Genomic DNA, 22369 nt, shown 5'->3' with positions numbered 1-22369 from the left:
ACATGTTTAAATAGAGAGTTTAAAAAGATTTTAAAACTTTCCTTTTTTAACCATCCTTATAGTTTAAGAAAAAAAAGGAAAAGAAGTTTTAAAATTTAAATTTTCTATCACCATGTTAAAAAAGGAAATTTTATAAGAGAATTTTTAAATTTAAAACATGGTTTTAATTTTTAGAAACTTTTCTTTTTTAACTCCTACTTTAGGAAAGAGAGCTTGTAAAATTTTATAAGAGTTTTTCTCTTGTAAATTTTTTTTAAAAATTATTATTCCTTTCCTAAAACATGGTGGCCGGCCACCTTGCTTGGTGCCCAAGCAAGGAGCCGGCCAAGTTTAATCCTAAGCCAAATAGGATTGATCTCAACCATTGATTGATGATTGATTCAATCAAGAGGAAAGAAAAGGAAAAATTAAAAGGGAAAAGGAAAAACTCTTGGATGATTTTATTTTTTGTAAAAGTGTTTTCCTTATTTGCCTTGGGCAAGTAATATAAAAGAAGGGGTGAGGGGGATTCATGAGACACATCTCTTATTCTTTTGCTTGGGTGATCTCTTGGTGTGGCCGGCCCTCTCCCTTCTTTCTCTCCCTTTGCTCTCTTCTCCTTGGTGGTGGTGGTGGTGGCCGGATTTTAGAAGAAGAAGGAGGAAGCTTTTGGGTGGTGTTCATCTTGGAGGATCGTCGCTCACACGACGTCCAAGGCGAGGCGAGGAATACGACAGAAGATCTCGAGGTCATTAGCATACAAAGAGAAGGTATAATTAGCAATTGTTTTCCGCATCATGCTAGTTTTTCTCTTTGTAAGAATTCTAAATACAAGAGGCAATTAGATCTAGTTTTTCGAAATAGTTTTTCGAGTTTGTGTTTTCTTCTTTTTCAAACTTGTGATTTGATTGTTCCTTTTGGTTAACCTAGAGTTATTTAAGGAAATAAATATTAACTTTCCTTAAAAGGCTTTGCCTAGACGGTGGTGGTTGCTCCCATATCCAAGAAGGCCATGTGCCTTGCCATGCAGTCCTGGAAGCCAATTTTGGAAATTAATATTTATGGAATTAATAACCTAGGTAGATTTGAATCAATAGTGTTAAGTTCTGCTTGTGATTTAAATCTAAACCATTAAGAACAGATAAGTTAAATTTGGAATCAATGATGTTAAGTTCCGTCTGTGATTCCTTATTTAACTTCTAAAGAACATAATAGGTTATTTAAGGAAAGGTTCGACACTTGTATAAAAATTTTTGTACAGTGGAATCGGTACGTTTTCCTAGGATTAACCAACAATTGGTATCAAAGCTAGGGTTTGCCTCTGTGTATTTTTAGAATTCAAATAGGTTATGCACCTGTCATACATAATTTAGGCAGGAAAATAGTAGGATGTGCTAACTCTTTGGTTGTAGGCTCCAACTATTATGGCTTATTGATATTGTGTGTGATTGGACCCTTGGACATGTCAAGGGCATTATTTGTGTGCATGATTGTATGTATAAAATACAACAAGAGCTGTATTATTTTTACAATTTTATTTTTTGATCTAGATTACATGTACATTCCCTCGAGGAATATAGGATCGATATATGTAAAATTCTTTTCTTGTCGCGAATCAGATTCTTGCGAGGCGTGGTACATTTGGAGCACCAGAGGCACAGCGGAATAAGAAGCAAGATGGATGTGACAACTCGACCCGATGGCGGTGGCTAAAGATGGCAGCAGCTAGGGTTGGAGCATATCGAAGACAGTGATGGAAAAGGCCATAATAGTTGGAAAATTAATTTCCGAATTTATTACTTTTATTTACTGTAATGTTTATATGCATGTGATGTATGCTAGCATAGGATAAAATCCTCAATTTTAAATAACTAAGTGGGAGAGGGATTTTAATAAATCACATGGTCTCCATTACTGGTTTGTAAATGATGCAACAAGCCTGCGTGTTGGCTCTGAGTGCCTCCCTCCACAACGGATGAGTTTGTTGCGGATCACTAGATCAAACTTCCTTTTATGGATGGTTATAGGAAATTATTTAGGAGCGCGTGATCTTCTCCAACTGAAGGGGCACAATCCTATTTAATGGACTTAGTATCAAGTAATGGTATACACTTAGACGCATTCAATAGTATCCTCCCCAACAGAGTCACTGCTATTGAATTGTGTGACCAAAGTAAAACCAACTATTAATTTTATTTGTCATAAAGTTAGGATGACAAGATAATAAAATTAATGGGTCACACCCTTCTCTTACAAATGTTGAATTTGTATACGTCCACACTAACGTAGCATGCAATATTCACGGTGATTTGAGGTGTTGGTTAATTTAAAATAGTATTGTTTGAGGAATTAATATTATTCTAAATTTAGAGTCTTGACCAAAGTTTATTTTTGTGATTCTTAGGATGACTTTCAACCCACTAGCCATTATACTGAAAGAGAACAAACTTACTGGTCCCAACTATTTTGATTGGAAAAGAAACCTGGACATTGTTCTTATTGCTGAAAGCTATAAGTTTGTACTGACTGAGGCTTGCCCTGATCCACCTGACGGTGACTCTACCCCAGAGGAGATTGAGTATCATAAGAAATGGGTAAAAGCTGATGAGATGGCGTGGTGTTACATTTTGGCATCTATGTCAAATGTATTGCAACATCAGCATCAAGATTTACCAACAGCTTATGATATAATGAACAATCTCAAAGAACTCTTTGGGCACCAGAGTCGGACTGCTAGGCAAAGAAGCAATGAGGAAGCTAATGACAGCCACCATGTCTGAGGGGACACCCGTAAGGGATCATATCCTCAAAATGATGACTTATTTGAATGAAATACAAGTCCTTGGAGGAGAAATCGATGGGGAAACCCAGGTCGATATAATTCTCCAAACGCTACCTAGAAGTTTTGAGCAGTTCCGCCTGAACTATAACATGAACAAAAGAGAGTATACGTTGGCGGAACTTCTGACAGAACTACAGGCAGCAGAAGGAATATTTCATCACAGTTCTCAGATTCACTATGCTGAAAATGATTCTACTTTTAAGTCGAAAGGCAAGAAGAAACAGGTCTTTTCAGCAAAGAAGGTGAATAAACCTCAGAGTACAGGACAAAAAGCTAGAATGAAGAAGCCGAAGGCTAAGTGCTTCATTTGCAAGCAGTCTGGACATTGGAAAGCGGACTGTCCTCGTAGGAACCAGAACAATAAAGGTATATCTCATACTTCAGTAGTTGAAACATGTTTAGCGGTGTTATCTACCAGCACCTGGTGTGTAGATACGGGAGCCACTGATCATGTCTGTAATTCTTTGCAGGGGTTCCAGGAAACCCCGCGACTATTTGATGGAGAGATAACTATCTACATGGGCAATGCTACTAAGGTGGCGGCTGTTGCAGTGGGAGACGTCTACTTTGTTAGGATCGTTCGTACTCGGCTAGAGAGGGGGGGTGTGAATAGCCGACCCCAAATCGTCGTTTCTTTCTACAAAGCGTGTTAGCGCAGCGGAAAATACAAAGAAACGAAAGAGAAGAAAACCAAACCTTAACACAAGGATGTAACGAGGTTCGGAGATTAGGGCTCCTACTCCTCGGCGTGTCCGTAAGGTGGACGAGTCCAGTCAATCCGTCGGTGGATGAGTCCCCGGAGAACCGGCTAATACAATATACTCCTTGTGGGTGGAGAAACCTCGCCACAAACGTTTGCAACAGCAAACAAAGAGTACAAGAACAGTAAGAAAAGCAATACAATATGAATACAATAGCACTCTACCAATTGCTTGCTTTCTTGTCGACTGGAGGTGAAGCAGCAACTTCACAACCCAAACGCAGCAGCTGGTCGACGGCTGGAAGCTCACGCGAAGCTTCGGAGGCGAGCTCAATCAAAGCTCAGTTGAAGCAGAAGCTTCAGCAGCAGAAGAACAGAAGTTCTAGCAGAAAAGAAGAAGTGACTGTGCAGCAGCAGCCCTCGACCCCTTTATACCTGCGAAGAAGACAGCGAAGAAACTAGCCGTTGCGTCGCAACGGCTAGAACCCTGATCGGTCTGCAGACCGATCAGGGAAGAGATGGATCGTCACTGATCGGTCTGTGGACCGATCAGGCTCTGTCCTGATCGGTCCCCAGACCGATCCCAGCTCTCCCAGCTCTCTCGCATTCGTCTCCTGATCGGTCGTGGAGACCGATCAGGCATACACCTGATCGGTCCCTGGACCGATCAGGAGCTTCTTTCTTCACTTCTGATCGTCGCCTGATCGGTCTGTGGACCGATCAGGAACTCCACAGTATGCTACTGAGTGGAATCTGATCGGTCACCAGACCGATCAGGAAACACTGAGTATCACTGGATCGGTCTGCAGACCGATCCAACTCCTAGGTTTAGAGTGCCCTCTCTAACCTAGTTCGGAGAACGAGCTACCGAGCCCTCTCCGACTCCATATGCCAAGCTTCACTCACTTGGACTTCTCAACACCAGATGTCCGATCACCCTTGATCTATCTGGATTTTCCCTTGCCCGGCTTCACTCACCAGGACTTTCCACACCAACTCACCGGATTTCCACGCCTAACATCCAGTTAGGACTTTCCCGCTTGCTTCACTCACCAGGACTTTCCAACCGCCTAACATCCAGTTAGGACTTTCCCACTGCCTGGCTTCACTCACCAGGACTTTCCAACTGCCTAACATCCCAGTTAGGACTTTCCCTCGTGCCAAGCTCCCTGCTTGGACTTTTCCCGTGCCAAGCTCCCTGCTTGGACTTCTCCAGTGCCAAGTCTCCATACTTGGACTTTTCGCGTGCCAAGCTCCCTGCTTGGACTTTTCCAGTGCCAAGTCTCCATACTTGGACTTTTCAGGTCAACCAGGTCAACCTTGACCTAGGGTTGCACCAATAATCTCCCAACCATCTATTCTTGTCTCACATCAAGAATAGAACTCTCTCACGAGTGTCAAACATCAACATGCAACTCAACTAGGTCAACCTTGACCTAAGGTTGCACCGACAATCTTCCCAAGTCAAACATCAAAATACAACTCGAGTCAAGTCACCTCGAGTCGGGTCAACCAGGTCAACCTTGACCTAAGGTTGCACCAACAATCTCCCCCTTTTTGATGTTTGACAAAACCCATAATCAAGTTAGGTTAACCCGATAACCTAACTTAGGTTTTCCAACCATCTTCCAATGTCCAATGTTCTTTCCTTGAACATTCTCTTGACATTCTCCCCTTAGGTTAACCCGATAACCTAACTTGGGTTCTCCAATAATTCTCCCCCTTTTTGACACACATCAAAAAGAATTCCAATGTTCTTCCTCGAACATTCCTTGACATTCTTCCCCTAGCTTAGATTAACCCGATAACCTAACTTGGGTTCTCCAATAATTCTCCAATGAACACTCTCCCCTTTTTGACACACATCAAAAAGAAAAAGGAGGGTATCAAGGTCAAGAGTTTCTTCCTAATGAAAGTCTCATACTTTTCATTGAAACTCTTAATTTCCCCCTTGATACTAAACTCAACAATCAACTTAGTGATAATTCCATATCACTAATCCTCAAAAGTCTTAAGGAGTAAAAACTCCCCCTAAAAGTCAACTCCCCCTTGACAATTAGGTAAAACTCCCCCTAAAGGTCAACTTCCCCTTGACCATTGCACCAACAATGTCTTTGTGAGTTCCAAACCTTTAGAAATCCACAAAACCCAACTTCTAGCTGAACTTTCAGACAACAGACTGAAATCAGCATTTGGTGACCGATTAGAGTCCATCTGGACCGGTCCAGTGACCGATCCACACCTCACTGATCGCACTGGATCTCACTGGATCGGTCTGCAGACCGATCCACGCTTCCCTGGATCGGTCCGTAGACCGATCAAGGCTCTAAACACAGATTTCTGATTTTCCTCTTCCGAAATTCAGAAACCCTTTAAAAATTCCAGAAAATTTCAAAAATTATAAAACCTTGAGGATACATTCCTCATATCATACACTATCAAGGAAAAATAGTTTTCTATGAAAATAGTTTCCATTTTTCAATCTTGATACAAAGTTCAAAAACTTTGAAATAATTCAAGTTTAACTCAACTTTGTATCACAATGTTCAATGATGAATGCAATCACTAAGATGACTTCATCAAGGTTTTCCAAATCAATTTCAAAATGATTTTAAACCTTTTAATTTAGGACCATAATCTTAGGGCTAAATGTACATGACTTGTACACAAGCTTTCCCTATGATCCTTCATTTCTTGAATTAGGCTCATCTAGGTACAAGAACTATGCACCTTGATCCTAATTCATGATCCTAATATCTCACACACATCTAAAGTGTATCAAACACATCCATGGCAATTTTGATGTGAGATATGGGTTTAGGTATCTTAGACTAAGTTCTCATGCATTTTCTAAACACCAATTTGATCTCAATATCAAATTATATGTTTGTCCTTAAATCAATTTCATTGATTATAATGCAAGAGATGATGACATGGCATATAATGATATCATAAGTAAAAACATGTGCCAATGTCATGATGTCATGGCATAAAGTTTGAAAACTTAAATAAAGCATGACATATAAACTAGCCTAAGCATTATCATGACATTTCAAATGATAATAAAACTAAACATGATGTCATGACATGTGAGGGCAAACAATCATGGCAAGATTTAGCATAAATAAATATACCTAGATTACCTATCTAAGTATCCTTAACCACTTTGCTAACCTAAAATTTAACCCTTGATTGCCCTAAAATGCCAAAATCCTAATTTTGACACTTCTTGAACTCTAGATTAATTCATGCCACTTAAAGATCAAATTTATCCTCAAAACTTTGCATGTTTCATTTTTCCTGGAGAGGTCTCTAGATTTTCCCAAATTGTGCCAATTAAAATCATTCTTTTCTATAATGGCACATTTTACTCTTCCAAGGAGTAAATGATAATTCCATTTCATTTTCAAAGGTTCACAAAACCTTGAAAATGCTCCTTGAGTGTCAATTTCCTCAAAGTTGGGTTAACTACCCTTCCTATTGGAGTTGACACTCTCTAACCCATTTATGGGGTAGAGAAGATGCTCCTAGGAACCCAATACCTATTTGAGCTCATTGGGTTCACTAAATATTCACTAGGGATGACTTCCCTAGCAACCCTCCTAATGACCCTCTTAGGCTTTGAAGACTTGGTCATTTGGGTCTCATCAAGGTCAACTATAGGGGTGACTCCCCTTGTAACCTTGGTAAGGGTCTTCCTAGCCCTAGGTTTTGTTCCATAATCGAATGGAACATTGTGGTAAGTGGGCTTGACCACTTGGGACTTAGATTTGTGACCCAAACCTTTCTTGTCCTGGGACTTTTGACCCTTAGGCCCTAGAGTTGACTTCTCTAAATTTTTAAGGGCCTTTTCTAGGGTATCAAGCCTTGACCTCAAGACTTGATTCTACTTTTCTAATACCTCAAGTTTTGATTTTTCATTCTTTCTTGAGGTGTTCCTAGGCATGTGTCTAGTTGATTTAGAGTTTCTACCTAGGTTTTCCTTAACCTTAGAAGTGTTAATCCTAGGGTTAGCATTCCTAGTAGTATCCCTATTTAGGTTGACATGTTTAGCACCTAAGCACATGTATTGATTTTTAGTGTTAACATGCTTATCATTATTGACTAATGCAATAAAATTACTAGCATGTATCCTACTAGAATTGCACGAATGAGCCTTAAAAGGTACCTTAGGGTTTGCCTTAGCTCCCCCTATCGATGTGCATCCCTTGTCCTTGTGAGGTTTCCTCCCCTTCGGACATTGGCTCCTATAGTGTCCCCGTTGCTTGCATTGAAAGCACACCACGTGCTTCTTGCCTTTGCGTGTTGGGACTCCGGCTTCCTTGACCTTTGGTGCCGGTGGAGTCTTCCTAACCTTATTTGGACATTTGCTCTTGTAATGTCCATGTTTCCTACACTCAAAACACATTATGTGTAATTTGCTTGAAATCACAGTGTTTGAGTTACCTAGGGTTGTGGATGGAGATGAGCTTTCTTCTTCAACCCTTCCGGAGGTGGGAACTTCTTTTTCTTGCTCCGAACTTGAACAAGAGGAACTCTCCTCCTCTTCTTCCTTGGATGTTGAGTAGCCCTCAACTCCCAATTCGCTCCCTCCATGATGTGAGCTACTTGGCTCATTAGGCTCCTCTTCATGGCTTGAAGTGGAGCTCTCCTCATGGTACTTGGTCAAGTTATCCCACAACTCCTTGGCATTGTTGTATTTACCTATCTTACATAAAACATTAGTAGGTAATGAAAATTCAATTGTTTTAGTTACCTCATTGTTGATCGTGGATTGGTGGACTTGTTCCTTCGTCCACTTGTTCTTCTCTAGAGGCTCTCCTTCTTTATCCATTGGAGGAGTAAACCCTTCTTGTACACAAAACCAGTTCCACATATTAGTCCTAAGAAAATACATCATCCTTACCTTCCAATATGCGAAGTTGTCGTTGTAGAAGGGTGGAATGGTGATGTCTTCTCCGAATTGATCCATCTCTAGCTTGTGCTCCCACGGGTGTGAATCCGATGAAGAGCGAACTTGCTCTGATACCACTTGTTAGGATCGTTCGTACTCGGCTAGAGAGGGGGGGTGTGAATAGCCGACCCCAAATCGTCGTTTCTTTCTACAAAGCGTGTTAGCGCAGCGGAAAATACAAAGAAACGAAAGAGAAGAAAACCAAACCTTAACACAAGGATGTAACGAGGTTCAGAGATTAGGGCTCCTACTCCTCGGCGTGTCCGTAAGGTGGACGAGTCCAGTCAATCCGTCGGTGGATGAGTCCCCGGAGAACCGGCTAATACAATATACTCCTTGTGGGTGGAGAAACCTCGCCACAAACGTTTGCAACAGCAAACAAAGAGTACAAGAACAGTAAGAAAAGCAATACAATATGAATACAATAGCACTCTACCAATTGCTTGCTTTCTTGTCGACTGGAGGTGAAGCAGCAACTTCACAACCCAAACGCAGCAGCTGGTCGACGACTGGAAGCTCACGCGAAGCTTCGGAGGTGAGCTCAATCAAAGCTCAGTTGAAGCAGAAGCTTCAGCAGCAGAAGAACAGAAGTTCTAGAAGAAAAGAAGAATTACCCCTTTATACCTGCGAAGAAGGCGAAGAAACTAGCCGTTGCGTCGCAATGGCTAGAACCTGATCGGTCTACGGACCGATCAGGAAGTCATTGATCGTCACTCAGCGCTACTGAGGATCATCTGATCGGTCCCCGGATCGATCCCACCTCAGGTGGTCGCGTCTGATCGGTCGTGGAGACCGATCAGCATCACCGATTGGTCACTAGACCGATCGAGCTTCTTCTTCACTGATGCGTCGCTGATCGGTGCGGACCGATCAGAACTCCACAAGATATGCTCGGTGGAATCGATCGGTCACCGACCGATCAGAAACATCGAGATCACCGGATCGGTCTGCAGACCGATCCAACTCCTAGGTTTAGAGTGCCCTCTCTAACCTAGTTCGGAGAACGAGCTACCGAGCCCTCTCCGACTCCATATGCCAAGCTTCACTCACTTGGACTTCTCAACACCAGATGTCCGATCACCCTTGATCTATCTGGATTTTCCCTTGCCCGGCTTCACTCACCAGGACTTTCCACCTGGCTTCACTCACCAGGATTTCCACACTGCCTAACATCCCAGTTAGGACTTTCTCACTGCCTGGCTTCACTCACCAGGACTTTCCAACTGCCTAACATCCCAGTTGGACTTTCCCACTGCCTGGCTTCACTCACCAGGACTTTCCAACTGCCTAACATCCCAGTTAGGACTTTCCCTCGTGCCAAGCTCCCTGCTTGGACTTTTCCCGTGCCAAGCTCCCTGCTTGGACTTCTCCAGTGCCAAGTCTCCATACTTGGACTTTTCGCGTGCCAAGCTCCCTGCTTGGACTTTTCCAGTGCCAAGTCTCCATACTTGGACTTTTCAGGTCAACCAGGTCAACCTTGACCTAGGGTTGCACCAATAATCTCCCAACCATCTATTCTTGTCTCACATCAAGAATAGAACTCTCTCACGAGTGTCAAACATCAACATGCAACTCAACTAGGTCAACCTTGACCTAAGGTTGCACCGACAATCTTCCCAAGTCAAACATCAAAATACAACTCGAGTCAAGTCACCTCGAGTCGGGTCAACCAGGTCAACCTTGACCTAAGCTTGCACCAACTTACTTATCTTTTGATAGGAATAGAAATTTGATTTTAAGAAATTGTCTTTATGTACCCAGTTTTAGAAAGAATTTAATTTCAGTTTCTAAACTGTATTTGGATGGATATTCAGTCTCTTTTAGTAACAATGTCGTTATAAAGAGAAATAAGGTGATTATCTGTTCTGGTGCATTGGTTGGCAATTTATACACTTTAAATTCAATTTCTCCCACAAAGTAAAATATGAAAATTAATAACACATCTTCTAACTCTAATAAGAGAAAAGAACCTTCGGAAATGAACCAAACATATCTTTGGCATCTAAGGCTTGGACATATTAACTTAAGTAGGATTCAAAGGCTTGTAGCCGATGGACTCTTAGGTTCATTAGAGTTGGAAAACTTTCCAACATGCGAATCCTGCTTGGAAGGTAAAATGACCAAGAGACCTTTTAAGGCCAAGGGGTATAGAGCCAAAGATGCGTTAGAACTGGTTCATTCTGATTTGTGTGGTCCTATGTCTATCCAGGCAAGAGGTGGTTATGAATACTTCGTCTCTTTTATAGATGATTATTCAAGATACGGATACATTTACCTGATGCGCCGCAAGTCTGAATGCTTTAACAAGTTCAAAGAATATAGGGCTGATGTGGAGAAACGTCTTGGTAAAAGTATCAAGACACTACGGTCTGATCGTGGTGGCGAATACCTCTTTGGAGAGTTTAGGAATTACTTATCAGAAGTCGAGATTCAATCCCAATTGACTGCACCTGGTACACCTGTAACACCCCAAATTTCATGATTTGGAGTCCTAAAAGACCTTATTAAAATCTAGAAATGCTTTAGAAAAATTCTAGAGATTTTTAGGAATTTATAGGATATTTTTATGTAATTTTTGGAGGTCGTTTGATATTTTTACTAAACGAAAGAAGTTTCGACAAAAAAATATCCAAGCTGAGACTTGAACCGGCAACCCCTGACCCGAGCAAAACCCGGCTAACCAACTGGGCTAGTAGTTATTACTTGATCAAATAAGGGTCGAATTGTATTTAAGTAATAAATAGTTAATAGCAGAATAAAAGGAGAATAAAAGGCTCGGCTGGGGATTTGAACCTGCGACCTTTGGCTCGGTCAAATCCCGGCTGACCAAGTGATCCAGCCACCGGTTCTGTTTAGAAAAGGTAGGAAATTTTATTAAGGAAGTTAATGGAATCCGGGAATTTAAAAAGGGAAACTTAAGGCTTAATTTTCCTGTAACCTAAACCTAATTCTTTTCCCTCCTCTCGATTCCGTCTGCGTGCGGCGCTTCTGCTTGGGCGACAACGAAGGAGCTGGGTTTTGGTCTCCGGCAGCCGGCCTAGGATCAAAGCCGAGAGTTTTCTACACCATTGTGATCTTCTCCTCGAGGAGAGCTTGTGGGCACGAGGAGGAACCGAGAACTCAAGTATCTCGGAAACCCTAGAGCTGCCTTTTGTTGGTGCAACCTTAGGTCAAGGTTGACCTGCTTGACCCGACTCGAGTTGACCTGACTCGAGTTATATTTTGATGTTTGACGAGAACATGATGGGAGATTGTTGGTGCAACCCGTGGTCAAGGTTGACCTGGTTGACCCGAGGTGAGTTGACCTGACTCGGAAAAGTCCAAGCAGGGAGCTTGGCACGGGAAAAGTCCAAGCAGGGAGTTTTGGCATGGTGAAAAGTCCAAGCAGGGAACTTGGCACGGGAAAAGTCCAAGTATGGAGACTTGGCACGGAGAAGTCCAAGTATGGAAGCTTGACACATGGGAAGTCGGAGAGGGCTCGGTAGCTTGTTCTCCGAACTGAAGTCGGAGAGGGCTCGGTAGCTCGTTCTCCGAACTGAAGTCGAAGAGGGCTCGGTAGCTCGTTCTCCGGACTGTGGTCAGAGAGGGCTCGGGAGCTCGTTCTCTGGACCGGATGTGGAAATTCCTGGTGAGTGAAGCCAGGCAGACGGAAAAGTCCTGGTGAGTGAAGCCAGGCAGTGGGAAAGTCCCGGTGAGTGAAGCCGGGCAGATTGGAAATCCTGGTGAGTGAAGACAAGTGAAAACCCTAGTGAGTGAAGCTAGGTGAAAGTCCTGGTGAGTGAAGACGGGCAAGGGAAAATCCAGATGGATCAAGGGTGATCGGACATCTGGTGTTGAGAAGGTCAAGTAGGTCAAGGGAGTGACCGGATACTTGACGAGAAAAGTCCAAGTGGGTCAAAGGGATTGACCGGACATTTGGTGGGGAGTCTTAGCAGGTCAAGGGAGTGACCGGATGCTAAGCATGATGTACCAACAGGTCAAGGTTGACCGGATGTTGGTTTGGAAGGTTTGGGACTTGGTTTGGGCAAAAACCAAGCTCTGGATCGATCAGTGGATCGATCCAGTGAAACACTGGGTATCTGGATCGGTCTGGTGACCGATCAGTAACCAAACAGTAGCCTACTGAGTGTTATCTGATCGGTCTGTAGACCGATCAGGAAACAACGATCAGAAGGCAAGAAGTTCGGGAGAAAAGCATGCTGATCGGTCCCTGGACCGATCAGGGTCTTGCTGGACCGATCAGGAGATGTTCTGATCGGTCCAGCCCTAGCCGTTGGCTCACAACGGCTAGTCTTCTACCTTCTCTTCTTCGCAGGTGGATGCAGGTATAAAAGAGGGCTGAGGGCTTCTACAGTGCACTCTCTCCGAAGCTTCTGCTTATTCTTGATCTTCTTCTTGCTTCTGCAAGTGCTGTTCTAGAGCTTTGTTAAGCTCGCTTCCGAAGCTTCGCGTGAGCTTCCTCGACTTCTTCGACTGGTTTCAGCTGCTGCTGTGATTCTGTGAAGTTGGTGCTTCATCTACAGATTTCAGTCGACGAAGAGAAGGCAAGTAAGCGAAGGTTTTACAGTTGTATTGTATTTTGCTTCTTGCTGTACATGTACTCCCTCTTGCTGTTGTAAGTTTCTGTGGCGAGGTTTCTCCACCCACAAGGAGTATTTATTAGCCGGTTCTCCGGGGACTCATCCACTGACGGATTGATAGGGCTCGTCCACCTTACGGACACGCCGAGGAGTAGGAGTATCATCTCCGAACCTCGTTACATCTTCGTGTTGAGGTTTGCTTCTCCTTTTTCGTTTCTATTCGTTTTATTTCCGCTGCGCTAACCCTAATTGTAGAAAGAAACGAATAATTTGGGGTGGCTATTCACACCCCCCCTCTCTAGCCGCGATCATCGGTCCTAACAAGTGGTATCAGAGCGAGGTCGCTCTTCGCCGGATTAACACCCGAGGGAGCACAAGCTAGAGATGGATCAACTCGGAGAAGACATCACCATCCCACCTTTCTATGACCGCGACGACTTCGCGTATTGGAAGGTAAGAATGAGGTATTTTCTTATGACTAACCTTGAAAATTGGAGTTGTGTGCAATTAGGTTTTACTCCTCCATTGGATAAAGAAGGAGAACTTTTGGAGAAGAAGAAGTGGACGAGGGAGAAAATCCACCAATCAACCATCAATGATGAGGTAACGAAAATCATTGAATTTTCTTTACCTAATGATGTTTTGTGTAGGATAGGTGGATATAACGATGCCAAGGAGTAGTGGAACAACTTGGCTAAGTTCCATGAGGGGAACTCCACTTCAAGCCATGAAGAGGAGTCAAGTGAGCCAAGGAGTTCACTTCATGGAGGAATGGATTTAGAAGTTGAGAGCCACTCAACATCTAAAGAAGAAGAGGAGGAGAGTTCTTCTTCAAGTTCGGAGCAAGAAGAAGAAGCTTCTACCTCCGGAAGGGATGAAGGAGAGAGCGTTCATCCATCCTCAACTCTAGGTAACTCAAGCCATTTAGTTTCTAGCAAATTACACATAATGTGCTTTGAGTGTAGGGAATTTGGACATTACAAGAGTAAGTGTCCAAAGAGGGTAGAAAGACTCCACCGGTGCCAAAGGTCAAGGAAGCCGGAGTCCCAACACGCAAGGGCAAGGAGCACGTGGTGTGCTTCCAATGCAAGCGAAGGGGACATTATCGGAGCCAATGTCCGAGGGGGAGGAAATCTCACAAGGACAAGAGACCGAGCACATCGATAGGGGGAGCTAAGGCAAACCCTAAGGTAATCTCTAAGACACATTATTGCAATACTAGTAAGATGCATGCTAGTAGTTTGATTGCTATTGTTAATAATGGTGAGCATGATAACATTAGAAATCGATACACATGCTTAGGTGCCAAACATGTGAGCCTAGATAAGGATAACACTAGGAAAGCCAACCCTAGAATTAACCCATCTAAGGCTAAGGAAAACCTAGGTAGGAATCCCAAATCATCTAGACATATGCCTAGGAATACCTCAAAGAAAAATGATAAATTAAAGCTTGAGGTATTAGAGAAAGAAAATCAAGTCTTGAGGTCAAGACTTGACTCTCTAGAAAAGGCTCTTGAGGATTTGACTCTAGGGTCTAGGGGTCAAAAACCCAAGTCCAAGGACAAGAAAGGTTTGGGTCACAAACCTAAGTCCCAAGTGGTCAAGCCCACTTATCACAATGTTCCATTCGATTATGGAACAAAATCTAGGGCTAGGAAGACCATCATTAAGGTCACAAGGGGAGTCACCCCTAGAGTTGATCTTGATGAGTCCCAAATGACCAAGGCTTTAAAGCCTAGGAGGGTCATTAGGAGGGTTGCTAGGGAAGTCATCCCTAGTGAATACTTAGTGAACCCAATGAGCTCCAATAGGTATTGGGTTCCTAGGAGCGTGATTTCATCACGCTAGATGAGTTAGGGTGTGCCAACCTTACTTGACTAGGTAGTTAACCTAATCATGGCAAAAGGTGACACTTTAGGAATTTTCAAGGTGTAATCAAGCCTTGAAAATGAAATTGAAAATTATTTCTAAGGTGATTAGGATGTGCCAATCTCATTTGAGGAATTTTCTAGAGTCAATCTAGTTGGCACATAGTGATCTAAAAGTCTTGAGGATATGATTTTAGGTCCATTACACTTAGGAATATAGAATTTATGGCAAAATGATCAAAATTATCAAAAATGGCAACTAAGGCTAGAATTAGGTATTTTCTATACCTTGACATGTTATTTGCCATATATTGTTTGCCATATGCCATGTCATGACATCATATTTAATTTATGATCATTTGAAATGTCATGATAATGCTTAGGTTAGTTAAATGTCATGATTTATTTAAGTTTCATACTTTATGCCATGACATCATGATATTGGCACATGTTTCCATTATATGCCATGTCATCATCTTGTGCATTAATGATCAATTAACTTGATTTAAGGATAAGAAACACAATTTGATATGGAGATCAAATTGTTGTTTAGAAAAATGCATGAGAACTTAGAATAAGATAACCTAAACCCATATCTCACATCAAAATTGACTTGAATGTGTTTGATACACCTTAGATGAATGTGAGATATTAGGATGATGAGTTAGGATCAAGGTGCATAGTTCTTGTACCTAGATGAGCCTAATTCAAAATTGGGGATCATAGGGAAAGCTTATGTACAAGTCATGTACATTTAGCCCAAAGATTGTGGTCCTAAATTAAAGGGTTTAAAATCATTTCAAAATTGATTTGAAAAACCTTGATGAAGCTTTTCTAGTGATAGCATTCATCATTGAGCAAAGTGATACAAAGATGAGTTAACTTTGAACTATTTCAAAGTTTTTCGAACTTTGTATCAAGTTTTGAAAATGGAACTTATTTTCATAGAAAACTATTTTTCCATGATAGTATATGTTATGAGGAATGTATCCTCAAAGTTTTACAATTTTTGGAATTTTCTGGAATTTTCTAGGAGTTTCTGAATTTCGGGAGGAAAATCAGAAATTCTGATATCAGACTTGTGGACCGATCAGAGGGGATTCTGATCGATCCAGGAAAGAGTGGATCGGTCACTAGGACCGATCCATGGGATGCTGGATCGGTCACTGGACCGATCCAGTGAAGGCTAATCGGTCTGGTGACCGATCAGAGCGTGCCAAGTTGCTGAATTTCGACTGTTTGTCTGAAATTGCAGTTATGGAAGTGGTGTCTTGGATTTCTAAAGGGTTGAAACTCTCCAAGACATTGTTGGTGCAATGGTCAAGGGGGAGTTGATCTTTAGGGGGAGTTTTACCTATTAGTCAAGGGAGAGTTGACTTTTAGGGGGAGTTTTTACTCTAAAGACTTGAGTGATATGAGATTATCACTAAGTTAATTGTTGACCTTAGTATCAAGGGGGAAATTAAGAGTTTCAATGAAAGGTATGGGACTTTCATTAGAAAAAACTCTTGACCTTGATTCACTCTTTTTGATGTGTGTCAAAAAGGGGGAGAGTGTAGGTTTGAGGAGAATAGAGAATGTTCAGGGAAGAACATTAGAAAACCCAAGTTAGGTTATCGGGTTAACCTAACTTGATTATGAGTTTGATTATGGGTTTTGTCAAACATCAAAAAGGGGGAGATTGTTGATGCAACCTTAGGTCAAGGTTGACCTGGTTGACCCGACTCGAGTTGTATTTTGATGTTTGACGAGAACATGATGGGAGATTGTTGGTGCAACCCGTGGTCAAGGTTGACCTGGTTGACCCGAGGTGAGTTGACCTGACTCGGAAAAGTCCAAGCAGGGAGCTTGGCACGGGAAAAGTCCAAACAGGGAGTTTTGGCATGGTGAAAAGTCCAAGCAGGGAACTTGGCACGGGAAAAGTCCAAGTATGAAGACTTGGCACGGAGAAGTCCAAGTATGGAAGCTTGGCACATGGGAAGTCGGAGAGGGCTCGGTAGCTCATTTTCCGGACTGTGGTCAGAGAGGGCTCGGGAGCTCGTTCTCTGGACCGGATGTGGAAAGTCCTGGTGAGTGAAGCCAGGCAGACGAAAAAGTCCTGGTGAGTGAAGCCAGGTAGTTGGAAAGTCCTGGTGAGTGAAGCCAGGCAGTGGGAAAGTCCCGGTGAGTGAAGCCGGGCAGATTGAAAATCCTGGTGAGTGAAGCCAAGTGAAAACCCTAGTGAGTGAAGCTAGGTGAAAGTCCTGGTGAGTGAAGCCGGGCAAGGGAAAATCCAGATGGATCAAGGGTGATCGGACATCTGGTGTTGAGAAGGTCAAGTAGGTCAAGGGAGTGACCGGATACTTGACGAGAAAAGTCCAAGTGGGTCAAAGGGATTGACTGGACATTTGGTGGGGAGTCTTAGCAGGTCAAGGGAGTGACCGGATGCTAAGCATGATGTACCAACAGGTCAAGGTTGACCGGATGTTGGTTTGGAAGGTTTGGGACTTGGTTTGGGCAAAAACCAAGCTCTGGATCGATCAGTGGATCGATCCAGTGATACACTGGGTATCTGGATCGGTCTGGTGACCGATCAGTAACCAAACAGTAGCCTACTGAGTGTTATCTGATCAGTCTGCAGACCGATCAGGAAACAACGATCAGAAGGCAAGAAGTTCGGGAGAAAAGCATGCTGATCGGTCCCTGGACCGATCAGAGGAAGCTCTGATCGGTCCCCAGGACCGATCAGGAGATGTTCTGATCGGTCCAGCCCTAGCCGTTGGCTCAAAACGGCTAGTCTTCTGCCTTCTCTTCTTCGCAGGTGGATGCAGGTATAAAAGAGGGCTGAGGGCTTCTACAGTGCACTCTCTCCGAAGCTTCTGCTTCTTCTTGATCTTCTTCTTGCTTCTGCAAGTGCTGTTCTAGAGCTTTGTTAAGCTCGCTTCCGAAGCTTCGCGTGAGCTTCCTCGACTTCTTCGACTGGTTTCAGCTGCTGCTGTGATTCTGTGAAGTTGGTGCTTCATCTACAGATTTCAGTCGACGAAGAGAAGGCAAGTAAGCGAAGGTTTTACAGTTGTATTGTATTTTGCTTCTTGCTGTACATGTACTCCCTCTTGCTGTTGTAAGTTTCTGTGGCGAGGTTTCTCCACCCACAAGGAGTATTTATTAGCCGGTTCTCCGGGGACTCATCCACTGACGGATTGATAGGGCTCGTCCACCTTACGGACACGCCGAGGAGTAGGAGTATCATCTCCGAACCTCGTTACATCTTCGTGTTGAGGTTTGCTTCTCCTTTTTCGTTTCTATTCGTTTTATTTCCGCTGCGCTAACCCTAATTGTAGAAAGAAACGAAGAATTTGGGGCGGCTATTCACACCCCCCCTCTCTAGCCGCGATCATCGGTCCTAACACCTTTCTCCTTCGGTAGTAAGCTCAAGAACAGCAAGGTAAGTTGCTTACTCACCTGCAGAAGAGTAGTTTTGGATTTCTCGTTAGCCTTTTCTTTTTGATTTTTGCATCATCTTATTAAGAAGGTTTGCTTCCTTAAGTTAATGCCGCGAATTGAGGATTTAAATTCTTGTAACTTCTTGATGTTTATTTTGAAACATGCTGTAAGGAATAGGTTGTAAAGGGTTAGTACACGGTTTGAGTTTTACAGAATTCGGATTTAAGCTTTAAGATTTGTTGCTTAAGCTTTCTGCCGTGAGTTAAGTTTAATTCACCAAATGACTTAAGTCTTCTGCCGTGAGTTAAAAGGAAGAACAGAAAAGGATTAGTTTAGGTTAAGCATGAAGAACAGTTACAAAACTTAGGTTTCCAGTAGTAATTCTACCCTATTAGCAGCACGTTGGAGAATTTGGGTTGCTTTGCAAAAAGATTAAGCTGTGAATTTGTTGTATAGGTTTGTTTTAAGTTTTACATCAAGTTCAACTTGATTTTATGCAAAGAAAAGGGGCACAAGTAGCTCCCTTGTGGTTGCTGTGCAATTCGGCTATTTAGCTGAACATGAGAAGGCATAGATTGTTGATTAGCATGTAGTTTTCTTTATGTTGTTACCTTATTGTTGCTACTGTCGATTTAGAGTTAGTTTTCTTCTAAAACATGTAGGTTTGTTTTTGTAGCTTAAATGCAGAAGTACGGTTAAGTAGGTATGCATATTTTACTAAAATTCAATACATGTTTTTCCTAGCAGTTTAGCATTTCAGTTTTTTTGATATATTCTATCGTGTTGTTAGACTTTCCCTATTTGTTATTAGTTAAGCATGTGTAGTTTCCTTACTACTAGAATAGCATGAGTAGTATTGAATTATAATGTTTTCCTTGCTTTGGATTTTCTGTACAACATTAGAATGGCTAGAAGTTAGGAGTAGCTAGTTTGCTTTGTTTTCTTTGCTTTCGGATTACACTGTACAGCTTTGGAATAGCTAGAGATTATTGAGTAGCATGCATTCTTTGCTCTCTTTCTTTTATCTCTGTTGTAGCAAGATTTAAGGTTTTAATTCCAACAAGTTTTAGATGTAGTTTAAGCTTATATAATATGCAGAATTGTGTTAGCTTAATATGCAGCATTTTAGTGTGCAGATTTTTATTAAGTATTAGTGTGCAGAATTCATTTACCCTTAGCTGAACATGTGCAGATTTTTATAAGCATAGCATGCAGATTTTTATAAGTATAGTATGCAGATTTTTATATGCAGAATTTTATTAGCATAGTAGGCAGATTTTGGGTTAAGCATTTCAAAGTTATAATTCGCTTAAACATTTTAGTTTCTTTTTTAAGAAGTATTCTTTTAGAAGTATTAACAAGTATAAGAAAGATAAAGAAAAGAAAGAAAAAGGCCAAGGCCTTTAGTAGATCTCAAAGTCAAGACTTTAGGGATTTTGGCACACAAGGTGCTAAAGAAAATGTCGAGGCATTATATAGAAGTATTAAAAGATAACAAGTATTTTACTTTTACCAGTGGCACTGTGCTGGACTCTCAGTTGTCCTTGGGTTGGGCTCCCATAGTCATCCCTAGGTTTAGATAACCTAGTAGTAACGCCACGGCCGACGGTCGACGGTCGACGGTCGACGACCCGAGGGTCGCCAAATGGGCCGCCGAATGGGTCGGGTCGTTACTGTTGGTGCGGTTAGCACTAACGATTTAACCCAGGTTTTGATGAATGATAAATCAGGTTAAGTTAGTCTGTTGTTGTCTAACACTCTTATCGAGTGTGCAGGAGAAGCCCAGACAGGTCGACAGGCTGACCGGATGTCTGGCAAGAAGCCCAGCTAGGTCGACGGGCTGACCGGATAGCTGGCGAGAAGTCCAAGCGGGTCGACGGGCTGACCGGACGCTTGGCGAGAAGTCCAGCTAGGTCGACGGGCTGACCGGATAGCTGGCGAGAAGTCCAAGCGGGTCGACGGGCTGACCGGACGCTTGGCGAGAAGTCCAGCTAGGTCGACGGGCTGACCGGATAGCTGGCAAGAAGTCCAGACGGGTCGAAGGGCTGACCGGACGTCTGGCAGGTAAGTGAGGTAAGTCACTGGAGGGGAGTGACTGTGAGGACGCGTTCCCGGGAAGGGAACATTAGGCGTCGATCCGGTTTAGATCCATTTCGGATGTCTAAGTCGAGATCGTGACTAGATTCAGGTCTCGGAAAGACGGAATCTAAGTCATACTATTTGTGCTAATTCATACTATTATAAAATGTGCTAACGCCCGGAAGGCAAATTATATCCAGCCAAGTCGTCGCCACGTGGAGCATCACGGTTTGAGCAGCTACGTCACATTCCAGGCGCCCGGAAGGAATCCAGGCGCCCGGAGCAACATATAAAAGAAGCCCCAGGCAGGAGCTTCAAAGAATCAATCATCAATCTAAGAACTCAGAATCCAAGATCTGCTGCTCTGTGCTCTTGCGACGTCACGAAAAGCTCTCCGACTCAGTGCTGGTTTTGTTTTAATTCTATTGTCGGTATTTTCTTTATCTGTCAATTCTTGTACTTAACTCTGTAATATTCGAATTGATAGTGATTGCCCAACGAAAGTGGTCAAGGACCACGGGCCTTCGAGTAGGAGTCGTCACAGGCTCCGAACGAAGTAAAAACAATTGTGTTCATTTACTTTTCCGCTGCGTATTTTTACTCGACTTTTCGAATCGATATTCACCCCCCCCCTCTATCGAATCTAACGGTCCTACAAGTGGTATCAGAGCAGGTACCGCTCTGATTTGGTGCAACCACCAATCAAGCAAAGGGGGGTCGTTTTAAAGAAAAAAATTAGATATTGTTTGTCTTTTACCTAATCAGGTACCGCTCTGATTAGGTACGCCTTTCGTTTTTTCCCTCCAAAACGGTTTTTGAAAAATACATCGTCATCTTTTCACCATTGTTTAGTATTTAAAAAATATTACATTTTCAAAATTTTGAAATAATATTTTTTTTAATATTTTATTAATATTTTATTAATATTTTAATAATATTTTATTATTTTTTCTGAAAATAGTGAAATATTATTTTTTTCAGCACTGCTAATCCAAGACCAAGTCTTGGGATCTTTTGTTTGTTTCTCTGTGTGCAAGAAATTATGACTCTTCTAGAAGGACGGAACCCCTGCGAACCACCACCATACAATCATGAAGACTTCAACTACTGGAAGCGATTAATGGAATGCTTCTTAGGAAGCGTAGACATCGATTATATGCTAATTTTGAGGAAACCTTCTTAAAACTCGGAACTGAACAAAAAGGTAAGTAACATTATTTGTAATTTTTTACCTAACAATATTTTATGCAGATTAGAAAAGTACAAGAATGCATATGAGCTGTGGACCCAGTTGATCAAGCTTCACGAGATGCCGATGGAGCTAGAAGATCAAGTTAAAGTCAAATATGGACTCGAATCAAATCTAACGGAGAAGCCTACTGAATTAGGGGTTGCGCTCAAGGTTAGTAATATTTACCAAAATACCACTGCTAATAGTAGTTTAAATAATCAACATGATGATAAGTATGAAATTGGTCCAAGTATGGTGCATGATAATCTAGATTTAAATGATTTAAATTCAAAATCACAAAATAATCTAGACTCTGATCAAGTCAATCAAGACTCTGATCAATTTGGCATCAACCTTGACTTGGTCAAACAGAACAATGACCAAATCAATTCAAATAATTTAATTAATTGAGAAAATTTGAAATTAGGTGAGCATTTAGACATAAATAAGTCAAACATTAAAATAAATTTGAATTTAAATGCTAAAAATGAGAAAATGGATAAAATCAATAAATACATTGATAATCAAGATAAAATCAGTCTAGAGAATGCTATCCAAAACCAAGATAATTTAATTAATAAAAAATTAAACTTTAAAGATAAAATTGATCTAATAAATTTAATTAACAATATCAATTTAAAAGGCAAAGAAAATATAAGGATAAAATCAAACACTTTGATAAAATCAAAACGGAATTTAATAAACTTAAAA

Source organism: Zingiber officinale, chromosome 4B (genome assembly GCF_018446385.1).
Source record: "Zingiber officinale cultivar Zhangliang chromosome 4B, Zo_v1.1, whole genome shotgun sequence".
Lineage (NCBI taxonomy): Eukaryota > Viridiplantae > Streptophyta > Magnoliopsida > Zingiberales > Zingiberaceae > Zingiber > Zingiber officinale.
This window is presented reverse-complemented; position numbering follows the sequence as displayed.